General features: G+C 39.5%; 1 pseudogene; it reads right to left on the reverse strand.

The window, feature by feature from the left end:
- Window positions 1–316: 316 nt before the first annotated feature.
- LOC123844860 (dnaJ homolog subfamily B member 6-like) lies at window positions 317–1,115 on the reverse strand (annotated as a pseudogene).
- Window positions 1,116–10,731: the final 9,616 nt, after the last annotated feature.

Genomic DNA, 10,731 nt, shown 5'->3' on the forward strand with positions numbered 1-10,731 from the left:
TGAGAAAATAGATCCATGCTGGTATTAATGCATGCAAGAGTCATGGCCACCTCGGATTACATTTCATAGAAAAAGCAAGATGCACACAAAGATTTACAATTTTAAAGACAAAAAAAAAATAGCCCTAGGAGGCCCCAAAAATAAACTCAGAAGTCTGACAAATAGGGGCTACCATGAGTTGTGGTTATGAATACTTAAGATTAGGTACAGTTACACTGAAAGTCAAGTTCATTTGAAATCTTCAAAAAGAAAGTTTCTGCTAATCCTCAAATGGTGCTCATTATAGTTAACTTTTGTATTAATTGGTTGCATTGAATTACTTGTTATCCAAGCATAGCAGCTGCTCCTTACCATTTATTGTTAAGGACTTTAACTGGCTGTCTTCAACTTTGACTCTTTCTTGACCATTTTCAGCCATTCTCTTTGTAATGATTTTCCTGCCACTAACAATTTTAGTTAAAGCTGATACAGTTTTGAAGCTGTCTGCCCAACTATCCTCAAATGACATGGAAGACAATGAAGTGAGGCTACCATGACCTAGTGAACCTGAGGACATAAATCCTGTATCAGAAGGAGCAAATTCCCTTCAAATTATGGAAATCCACTGAAGGCGGTGAAAAACATTTCTCTGCCTCGGCTTCTGTGGGGGACGCCCCAGCTTCTGTGGGGGACCCGGGTTGAGTCCCCAAGAAAGTCCACAAGTGGGTTTTCAAAGAAGTTGAATAAAAACCAGTCTCTTCCACCAAATTTAAAAAAAAAAAAAAAAAAATTCCATGCAGGCATCGTCGGAATTATGGAAGGTGAAGCCAAACTCAAACGGACTGTCAAAACGACTTCCACCTCCACCATTTAATCCTTCACCGTATTCATCATAGAGGTATCATTTTTTAGCATCTCATAATACCTCGTATACCTCAGCTACTTGTTTGGATTCTATCTCTGCTGCTCATTTATTCTCATGATTTTTACCTGGATGCCACTTCAGTGCCAGTTTCTGATCGTGCCTTTTTAATATTTTTGGCTAAGGCATGTCCGTGCATGCCCAGAATTTCAGAGTAGTTCACATGTTTTAACAGGCTGTTGGAACGAGGCCTCATTTCTGGTTTTAAGGCCATCTATGTGGGGCCCAGGACGCGGGAGCCGGCAGCCAAGTGCTGGTAACGGTGGCAGCCTGATGCTTCTCAGGATTCATTCTTATATGCGTCATTGCCTTTGTGCATGATATTCCTTCTAGCGGAAAACTGTACCCTCGGAATCTCCAAACCTCTTAGCCTGCTGTGGTAACCAGTCTCCATGATAGTCTCGAATAAACCACGCCTGTGTGGTATTTACACACTGATGTGTTCCCTCCCACACCGACTCATGTGTAACCAATAAATTGTGTTGGCTGTGATATTGCCTGGCTTCTTTTTTTTTTTTTTTTAAAGATTTTATTTATTTATTTGACAGAGAGAGGTAGAGGCGCAGCGAGAGAGGGAACACAAGCAGGGGGAGTAGGAAAGAGAGAAGCAGGCTTCCCACCGAGCAGGGAGCCCGATGTGGGGCTCGATCCCAGGACCCTGGGACCATGATCTGAGCCGAAGGCAGACGCTTAACCGACTGAGCCACCCAGGCGCCCCGATATTGCCTGGCTTCTAAGGCTGTTGTTGTAAGAAGCCTTGGAGCCTCCACCTTGATCTCTCGGGGCAGCAGTTCTTGGAGCCCTGAGCCACCTTCTAAGAACCCACTTACCCTGCCAGAGGGATCTTATGGAGAAGCCCTGAGACTTCATGGAAAGAAGGAAGGCTCTAGCAGAGAGACACTAGTCTCTAAAGCCATCTCCTTCAAGGTACCAGGCATGTGAGTGAAACGTCTTGCATCCTACCAAACAGCCCAGCTGCTAAGTAAGTACCCAAGTTCTGAGATGCAATATTTATTGTTTCAAGTTTTTGAAGATACTTTGTTACATTGCAATAGAGAGCTGGAACACCTGGCTAATTTTTACTCTTCCCTCAAGGGTTAGTTTAGGCATCACCTCTAAGAAACGTCTGATTTCTGTTTTTAATTCCCCTTTCCAGTTTGAGTTAGGTGTAGATCTTCTTTGCCCCCATGCCATATTACACTTCATTCTACATTTCTGGGTTTGGGCTATTTGCCCTCTAGACTGCAGTCTCCTTGAACGTATGACTTATTCTCCTTTGTGAGAGGACCTTATCCCAGTACTTGGTGCACAATGGCTATTCAAAATAAACGGACTAAATCACAGAATCTCAGGGTTGGGGGAACTTTAGATGCCATTTAAAACAACCCAGTTTGATCTACAAAGTGTTTGTCCATCCAGCCTGTGTGGGAAGCCCCTCACATGATGAGCATTTACTACTTCCTGAGGCAGCTTGCCCCATCTTTAAACAGCTCAGACTGTTAGCACGTGCTTGTCAGCTTAACTCTTGTTTCTGATCACTTTTTCATTTCGGCTCCTCTCAGGAGTCCTGTGCTTGCTAATATGTTCATTTGTGCTTACTTGTGCACTGTAAACTCTTTTTTAAGCCTTTTTAAACATTTGTGTTGTATGTACCTAACTGTATTATAAGTTTGGAAATAAAACTGCTCTCTTAGGTGTATTTTATTGTCCTTCACTGGATGTGTTGCCTCCAGTGGTAACTCAATGTATGCTCTTAGCTGACAGACCAGTAGAATGTACTGGTTAAGAGTGTGGGCTCTGTAGGCAGAAGTCTTGGGTTCAAATTCTGACACTAGCACATATTAGGGATTATGTGAAATCAGACAAGTCACTTGATCTAAATAAGTGTTTTCCTATCTGAAGAAAGATAACTTCCTCGTACATTGGTTGTGAAAATTACATGACATTGTGCACATAAGTAGTGCTTAACCAGAAGCTTGCATATCAGATGCTTAGTAAGTAGTAGTGACTCAAAACTATTATAGAAACACAGTGCCAGTTGACCAAATTAAGCATTCTTTCTCCTATTGAGCATTAGATAATCACCTGGCTTTATTTTGTCTTCCTTATCTGTTTGTTTCACTTTTACCTGGCTGCTTTCTCTATAAAACTTTACAATAGTGGCATTCAATTTTTTTAAGCCTTACCTGCTTTTATGGTAGAAGATTCAAATTAATAAATAACCGTATCTATACACAAGATGATAGATGCTTTTGTCAAAACCTTAGATAGTCACAAAACCATTTGGAATCAAAGCCTGTGTCTCACTTGCCAGAGGAAAAAAAATGTAAACAAGTCCATGATCTAATTGCATTGGTAACAATGTCCATAAAGAATTGAGATACCATTCTTTTGATTTCAACTTAGCTGTGTGACTCTTCTAGAACTCAGCTGCCTCTTATGTAAAACAGACAAAACATTTCTATTTACCCCTCAGGGTTTCTGTGAATATCAATGAGATGAGGTCCTTGAGGGCAGGTGTTGGGGTAGGGGAATGCTTTCTCTCTACTCCTGATATTTTTTTCCAGACAGAAGGCCATCCATTAGTGTAACACACCTGGCCTCTATTCCTTACTCATTCTTTACTGGGGATGGGAGAGGAGTAAATTTTTTGCTGATTTTGGATGCAGAAATTAAGTTTCCATAGTGAAGCAGCTGCCTACAGGGAGCATGTAGACTGCCCTGTTCTCCAGGGATGCTTTTTCCGGGTCCTAACCTGTTAAATGGTTAAGTCTATAATTCTGGAATTCAGATTATGAAATCTCCTTGGCTTTAGAAGCACCAGATTCTTGAATATCTGTTTTATGAGGAATGAAGTTAGTATTTTGGTATCTACCTAACTTACTACTATGTCCTACACAATAGAGTTGGCTCAGAATTTGAGCAGGAAAGAGGTATTTATGGGGCTGCCTCAAAGACCCCAAAGGCAAGGGACTAGGTTTTAGTCCTTTTTAAATCATTTTTATGGTTCTAGCACTTAGCACAGTGTCTGGCACACAGCAGGTACTTAATGCCTTATGTTTGAACCCTTTTTAATAATATAAAGTCCTATGCAAATAAATGGTAATATTTATTAAGAAAAACAGCTGTCCTACCAGATTTGTATATTTCAAATCCAGGAGAAGCTATTGCCACAACATCATTAATGCCCCAGGAAATTTATATAACCATTGTCTTAGCCATTTTGGGCTATTCTAACAAAATACCACAGACCAGCTTTTAGACAGCATATTTTTTTCCCCTCACAATTCTGGAAGCTGAAGTCTGAGATCAGAAAGCCAGCAGATTTCTTGTATCTTCACATGGGAAGGGGTGAGCTAGCTTTCTGGGGCCTCTCTTTTTTTAAGATTTTATTTATTTGTTTGAGAGAGCAAGAGCAAGCTGGGGAGGGGCAGAAGAAGAGGGAGAAGCAGATGCCCCACTGAGCAGGGAGCCTGATGCAGGGCTCGATCCCAGGGCCCCGAGATCATGACCTGAGCTAAAGGCAGATGCTTAACTGACTGAGCCACCCAGGCACCCCCTGGGGCCTCTTTTATAAGGGAATCAATCCCCTTCATGGAGGCTTGGCCCACATGATTTAATCGCCTCCCAAAGATCTCTCCTCCTAATATCATCACCTTGGGCATTAAGTTAACAACATATGAATGTTTGGAATGGGGGGCATAAACATTCAGACCACAGCAATCATGCACTATGCTCCAAAGATTCTGTAAAGTAGAATGAAGAGCCCTGTCTTCCTGCATACACTACAGATTAGAAAATTTAGGTACAAAGCAGTAAAACAATTTACTTATGCTCTCGTAGCAAGTTTATAGTCATGTTTGGAGTAGAATAACAACTTTAGACCTTTATTAGCTAGTCTGGGTTCTTATTTTGACATTTTATAGAATACACGGAGACCATATCTGTAAGCTTCCAAATCACTAAATGTAGATGCCAGACTTGTTTACAAGTCCATTTGTGAGATCTGAAATAGTTGGATATGTTTTGGAATCTTTGGATCACAAAGTCATTGAGGCAGTTTGGATGGAGAAAGTAAGAGACTATCACAATAAAAAGGAGGTGTGAAGTTTTTGATTGTTATCAGAAGAGTAATTACCAGCAAATTGCCACATTTATAGAGATAACAGTAGATGTGTGACAGCTGGGTTAATGAACGTCTGGTGGGCCTTTTTCTATATAAGAATTCCATGTGCATATTATGGAAAAGAAAGCAGGTGTGACCAGTCAATTGTCAAATGAGGAGCATAAGTATCACCTGGAGAGTGTACTGATCTACTAAACTTAATGGTTTGTATTTCTTAGCTTACAAGATAATCTAGCAATCGATTTTTGATGGTGTGGTGATAAATTTTACACCCAGAGAGCACATATTAATATAAAAGTATATGGCAAAGAGTTTCCTATTTCTAGCTCTTATGCGAAGGCTTTGCAAAATGTACATTGATGTGCATTTCTGAAGCTGTACACCCATCTCAGCACCACTATGTATATGGCACTGAAGTTAGCAAGTTTGGTGCTCCCACAGATGGGGACTGCCAGAATATTCACTAATTCTTAACACATGTAAGAAAGTACAGGACTGATGGGAGAGAAATCTAGTCACTGGCCGTGTCACTCCACAGTTTAGGGACTTGGAACATATTAGTCATTGATCTCTCTGGGCTTCAGTCAATTCCATGTCACCAGAATGAAATGATGGAATTCAATGATCTTTAAGTCCCTTCTGTGGTTCTATCTCATTACAGGAAAAACAAACAAACAAAACAAAACGGTGTTTTAGCAATTTTTTTCTTTAATTGTCAGAGACTTAAGACAACAAATTATCAATGCTATTATCTTGTGATAGCAAATATGTCAGAAGCATTCAGTATTTGTTGATGGGATGACTGATTATCTTATGTAAACCATTGAGGATGAAAAGTAGAAGAAAACGCCTAACTCCAGTCGTGAGAGTCCTTTTTGTGCTTCCATATATGTATCATCTGTTCCGATGTAGGACATTAGTTTGTGTAATTTCTACTAGCTGCTGAATGGAAGGTGGCTACAAGGATTTGTTCAAATGTAGATAATCACCACATACACATTTCCAGTAGAGTGGACCAAGTAGTTCTTAAACTTCACCACAATCACCTAGAGAGTTTGCAAGAGTTGCAAATTCTTATTGGTAAGACAGGTACCTCACTTAGAGAAAAGTACCATAGATTTTGATGTTCCTGAATCCAGAGTTAGAACTCTGTCACTTATTAGCTCCACACTTAGCCCCCCAGCCCTCTAAGATGTCGTTGCCAACTATTTGATCTAGCTTCTCTGTGTTCCTCATCCCCCATCACAGGCTCCAGACCCACTGAGCAAGGCAGTTGTCTGTTTTGTTCTCCCCTTGGGTAAAGAAAGGCCCCTAAGTGAATGTTAACTATCCAATTCCCTTACTGCACAGTTGAAGTTCTCCATTCTGTCTCCTTCTTTCCTCCAGTCCCCTTTCCTGTCCAGGCAGGTCTACCATACCTCTGCCCCCAATACAGTTATTTGACGAAGAGACTCAGGGTTAAGTACTGTTTGAATTTACTTTCTTTACAACTCTTATAGTTTCACATGCATGAGAAAGAAGTCAGATGTATAACTTCCATGTGCAAAACTCAGAGCCAATCCTATAGTTCCATTACAGTTGTCCCAGCTGCCCCATCCCAAAACACCCACTATTTCTCTATTCCATCTATTGTGTGTGATAGTCATGAAATCAAGGGGGGCTGCTTGGAGGAAGCTGTATTTGGCTGGACTTTGCAGATATCCTGTCCCTTTCTTCAAAGATGGAGAGAAAGGGCATCTAGAAAAAAGCAATAGTGTAAGCAAATGCATAAGAGAGCAGAGCATTGGTTCTCAAATTTTAGTGTGCATTAAGAAGCACATGGGAGTTGGGGCCCGGGTGGCTCAGTCAGTTGAGCATCTAACTCTTGATGATCTCAGGGTTATGATCTCAGGGTCATGAGATCAAGCCCCACATCAGGCTTGGCACTCAGTGTGGAGTCTGATTGTTCCACTCCCTCTGTTCCTCACCCCACTTGTGTTCTCTCTATCTCTAAAATAAATAAATAAATAAAAATCTTTAAAAAAAAAACACATGGGGATTTTATTTAAAATGCAGATTCCTGGGCCACACCAAAAGAGATCCTGATTAGATTAACCTGGAATGGAACCCAGGAATCAGCATTTTAAACCATCTCTTCAGGTGATTTTTTTTTTAAAGATTTTATTTATTTATTTGAAAGAGAGAGAATGAGAGAGAGCACATGAGAGGGGGGAGGGTCAGAGGGAGAAGCAGACTCCCTGCCGAGCAGGGAGCCCGATGCGGGACTCGATCCAGGGACTCCAGGATCATGACCTGAGCAGAAGGCAGCCGCTTAACCAACTGAGCCACCCAGGCGCCCCAGGTGATTTTTTTTTTTATATAGTGATTCATGAGCAAGACCTAGATAAAACTAATGGAAATGTAGTCTACCTTTACATATATTAGGATGTATCATAGGTTCCTATACCCTAAAATGTACCATTTGACTTATTTCAATTGATCAAGTATTTATCAAGCCTCTATTATGAGCTGTTACTCTATATAGAATAGTGATTCTCAACGTGATCGCTGTACCAGCAGCATCAGCATCACCTGAGAATTTGTCAGAAATGAAAATTATGGGGTCCAAATCAGACCTACTGAATCAAAAAGTCTGGAGTTGGGGCCCAGCGATCTGGGTTTGGGCAAGCCTTCCAGTTGATTCTGATGCCTGATGAGTTTGAGAACCCCTGCTCTAGACTAGTATTGGCTTTGTGTAATGTAGTTGGCCTTCACATTTGCTGTTAGATCCTCTCTGTTCAAATCAGCATTTTAAAAATGAGTGGAAAGACACTGGGTGTTATACACAAACAGTGAATCATGGAACATTACATCAAAAACTAATGATGTACGGTGATTAACACAACATAACAAAAAAAATAAAATGAGTGGAAAGAGATTTAATTCATAATTTAGCAAAATAAAAATATAAGAGCTGATACGTTATAGAGCTGATTATTTCTTCATACTGGTAAAAATCATAAAGAATCTTTAGCAAAATTAGCAAATATTAACCTAATTTAGTTATTTAAACCAATGGATATGATGGCATGATTTTATTTTCCTATGAGTATGTAAATTACACATGTTTGTTACTATTTTCTCAACATAATTATAATTAATCTGTGGAAATGCAGTTTTATCTTAGCCTAGAGCAGTGGTTTTCACCTTTTGCACATTAGAATCACCTGGGAAGCTTTTAAAAAGTAGATGCCTAGATGTGCCCCCTCTCCCCATTCTGATTTAATTGGTTTCTGTTAGGGCACAAGCATTGGATATCTTTTAAGAGCTCCTGAGAGGATTGTTATGTACAGCCAACTTTGAGAACCACTGGCCTAGAGTTTTCTACATGGCTGTTATTTTGCTTAAACTTCTAACCTCTGTTTAACAGCAGATGTTCCTTAAAAAATGTAACAATAAGAGTTCAGACAAAAAGGATTCTACAAAAGCAGCAGTGGTTATCAGGTTAAAAAGTTATAATTCAAACCTCTTCCATTGGACAGTGAGTGGATTATTTAATGTTATTTGGTGGTAGAAATCTGGACAGTAAAGTCCTTGAAATCAGGGACTATGTCTTGTCACTTTTATGTCCTCACTGCCCAGCACAGAGACAAAAGTATTTGTTGAATAAATGGAAAGGAAGTAAGGGAGGAGTGAGCCAATTAACCAGCAAGTTTCTGTGTTCCTATCTACTGTTTTCAAATATCATTCTAAGATTGTGTTCTTATCTACTATTTTCACATATTGGTCTAGGATTGTGAGCAAAGAAGCAAAGAAATAACAAATATGGTTCCTATACTCTGACAATTTACAATGTTGAAATAAGATATGTATATATTAAAAATAATATAAAACTTAAGAGATTGGATTTTGTAAGAGGAAGAGTTTATAATGGGTTGGAGTAATCAGGATGGACTTCACAGAGAAAATAGAACTTGAGCTGTTGGATGAAACAAGGAGAATAATCCAATAAGGAAGAACATTATAAGCAAAGATGCAGAAGAATTTTGGAAGCTAAAATTGAAAAGATAGGTTTGGGCTAGATTTTGGAGAGTCTTGGATGCCAACTGAAGTGTTTGAACTTTTGGATTTTATCTTACAGAGGAAAGAGAGGCATTGGTATGTTTTGTTGGTTTTAACAGGAGAGAGACCTGACAGAAATAGCATTTTAGACCTATTATTCTGGTGATAGGATAGCTATCAACAGGTAGGTAGAGTTTGGCATTGATGATGGCTGAGACAAGTATGAGGGTGTTCAAGATATGTCATTGAAAGTCATGCATGGAATTATGCCATGACAGCGGGAACAGACAGGAAAGGACAGATGGAGAATTTTTGAATAACTGCAATAGCAATAAACACACATACTGAATAGCAATATATATATTGAATGCTTAATATGTGCCAGGCAATGCGATAGGCATTGAGTCATCCATGGGGTCATATGTATGATTTTTAAACAATTGGTACAACACAGGCATCCTAGGATTCCACCAATCCAAACTCATGAAGTCCAGTACGTTGTACCAGTGTTTACTGACTGAATATCAGTCCAGACTAAGCAGTGAATAAAACCGTCTGTGTGTTTATGGAACTTACATATGTAAAAAAGGATATGTTTGGTGCCAGAATATTTCCCACTTAGGGAAAAGGCAGCCCATATAAAGTTGTGATTCTAAAAATGGTCCCCTGGACAACCAATATGTAGAATTAGAGTTGACTTGAATCTTGAATAACAAGGGTGTTAGGGATACCAACCCCCCATGTAAATGAAAATCCACATATAATTTTTGACTTCCCCAAAACTTTACTAATAGCCTACTGTTGATCAGAAGCCTTACCAATGTAATTTAAAGCATATTTTGCATGTTTATATGTATTATATATTGTATTATTTTTTTAAAGATTTATTTATTCACTTAGAATGAGTGGGGGGAGAGGGAGAGGGAATCCTCAAGCAGACTCCCTGCTGAGCATGGAGCCTGATGCACGGCTCAATCCCAGGACCCCGAGATCATGACCCATGCCAAAATCAAGAGTTGGCTACTTAACTGACTGAGCCACCTAGGCGCCACATATATATTGTATTCTTAAAGTAAGCTAGAGAAAAGAAAATATTAACAAAATCATAAGAGAAAATACATTTATAGTACTATATTTATCAAAAAGATTTTGCATATAAGTGGGCCCCCACATTTCAAACCCAGGTTTTCCAAGGGTCAGCTGCGGTTGGACCACTTCTTAATTATGTTGAAACTCTTATCTTTTTCCTTTCATTTTGCACTAAACTACCACTTTTGACACCTCCTCCATGGCTCCTGGGGCTTTTTGTAAATCCCATTCTCTGAACAGATTGGACCTGTTTACTTCTTATTACTTTGTTATGAGCTTTTCAGTCTCTAGTTGTAAACCTTTCCCAAATCTAAGTAGTGCCACATGTGACAGATCCACCAAGGCTTAGTCATAGTTGAGGCCATGTCATGTCCATCATTATAGCAAGATTTTGAGCTTGAGGGGGAGAGAGAGAGAGAAGGAAAGACATGCAAATTTGGTCCAAGTTTACTGTTTGCTAGAGAAGGGAGTTATTTTAGGTCCAGTTGTTTTTTTTTCAGACCTCTTAATGATTGCACTTTTGCGTAATCAATGGGATCACCTTTGTAGTAAATCCTTTCTGCTTGTTAAAATG

Source organism: Mirounga angustirostris, unplaced genomic scaffold (genome assembly GCF_029215605.1).
Source record: "Mirounga angustirostris isolate CCGP_5_RB_7025 unplaced genomic scaffold, mMirAng1.0.hap1 SCAF_11, whole genome shotgun sequence".
Classification (NCBI taxonomy): domain Eukaryota; kingdom Metazoa; phylum Chordata; class Mammalia; order Carnivora; family Phocidae; genus Mirounga; species Mirounga angustirostris.